This window comes from Pseudomyrmex gracilis, unplaced genomic scaffold, assembly GCF_002006095.1.
Source record: "Pseudomyrmex gracilis isolate BER0280 unplaced genomic scaffold, ASM200609v1 scaffold_3852, whole genome shotgun sequence".
NCBI classification, from domain to species: domain Eukaryota; kingdom Metazoa; phylum Arthropoda; class Insecta; order Hymenoptera; family Formicidae; genus Pseudomyrmex; species Pseudomyrmex gracilis.
In genome coordinates this window covers 1-2,027 of record NW_018024436.1, presented here as the reverse complement: position 1 = coordinate 2,027, position 2,027 = coordinate 1, and positions in this window count along the sequence as shown.

The following is a 2,027-nucleotide window of genomic DNA, read 5'->3' as shown; positions in this document are numbered from 1 at the left end:
AATCGTACGGTGTCGAATAATTTGGTGTCGAATAAATCTGTGTCGAATCGAGCGGTGTCGAATCGTACTGTGGTCAATAGAGTATCACCCCACAGCAACCGTCACACAAACCGTTTTATCTTTATCCAACTATTTAAATTAATTTCAAACGGGAAGTGTAATTCATTTGTTAGACGGTTATTTGTTTCTTGCATACTTTGTATTATTTGTTCGACAGGAATTAGCTCCAGTTGTTCTAATTTGTTCGACGTTCCCGTTACAAGTTTTATTACGTCTTTCAAGTCAGTTTCCAACTCGTATAGTATATTGGTTACAGAAAACAGATATTCGTTTAATAGATTTTCTTGTGTTTGTTTATTTACAGAAGCTATGATTTGTGACACCGACTTGGCTAGTAGATTTTTGTTATTTTGAATTACGCGTTCCATTTTACCGAGATGGGCTACTGTCGCGTTTAGTACTTTTAGATGGTTTTTAATCGCATGTTCCTCTGCCACTTGTTTATTTTCTAACAAGCTAATGTGTTCGGAGATAGCTTTTTCGTCCTCCGCGTCCATGGTACCAAACAATTGCTTTGCTATTGAACCGATTCCATTGACCAGTCCCCTGCGTTTACGTGTTGAGAGTCCTACGATGACTTTGGTTCTTTTAAAAATTTTACTTATTTCTTGTTCTTTATTTAGTAGTTCTGTATATACTTCCTGACACCTTATTTTATTATTGTCGTGGACATCGCTATCCGAGCACATTTTGCTTGTTACTTTTAATGTATTATTTACTAGTGTAATTCGTTTTTCGACTGCCGACATATTTATTCTAATAACTAATTTCCATTTTTCGTCTGTTCTTAACAACGTTTCTCGCTTTTCGTAGTAGAGTCCAGGATTGTGTTGGAATCTCATTATCTTATACTCGGACGGCTCGACTTTGCCATTTACTTTTTGAGTATAAACCACTGTGTGAGTTACCAGTAAGGTTCTAGAAAACAAGAAAATACTTCATTGTTTTAATGTTGCATTTTACTTACTCTAGTTGGACTTAAAGTTCTTCTTTTTTTTGTACGTGTCGGCTGTTTTTTATCTGTAACCTTAGTCTTCGTATCTGTTTCTGCGTACGTTAGAAGTCTGATGATGGTCATGGTAACTTTTAAAGTTGCGTCTTTTCAGTCACGTTCTGTCCGCTGGTTAGTGCCTTTTAATTTGAGACAAAAGCAAAAGAGGAAAGAAAAAAAAAGAAAAATGGATCCGCCAGCCGTGAACTCTCACTGTGTGTCATGTTGAGGCTTCCTGGCCGTGGGCGTGTGATTGGTGTTGCGATCACGTGCCAATCATCCTCATTGTGTCCAACGAATCGTGTTTTATTTGTTGGGTAGCGGCTATTCGAGCCGTACAATTTATTAGTGAACATCCCGGTCTCCTCGACCGCCCTCTTCGGCTCACCGACGGACCTGGCTCAACTACTTACCATGCCGTCAAGGGCTCCGGTTGCTCCTTTTGTGAGCTAACCTGTCGCCCGGTGGCATGTCGTGGGTGCATTCGTCGCCAGTTTGTCGACGACCTGTTGTCCGCCACGGAGGAGTGCGGGGTGTGTAGATCTGTCGTGATAGATTGGATTGCGGTCACTGCGCACCACCCCCCCCGACCGTGACGCAAACGAGACCCCCCAGAGGAGCCCTGCTTAGGCGTACTCCGATGAGGCCAACCGGTAAGTTGTTTTTTAAAAAAATTAACTATCTATGTAATGTTCCAATCTCTTTGCATGCACCTGTACTGCGCGTTTTTCCTTTTTTATGACGTACGTCACGTCGGAAATGTTTTCAATTGCTACATACGGTCCGATCCATAACGCTTCGAGCTTTTTTGATCTTTCTCGTCTTATCGTTTCATCAAATACAGGGTGCGGCGCCAAAATCCGGACAAATTATATATGTTTTTCTAAATATGTTTTATTGCTACAATGAAAAGATTTACAAAATTTGTTTAGCTCCATTGTTTGTAAGGCCATAAATAATATATTCACTCAATATA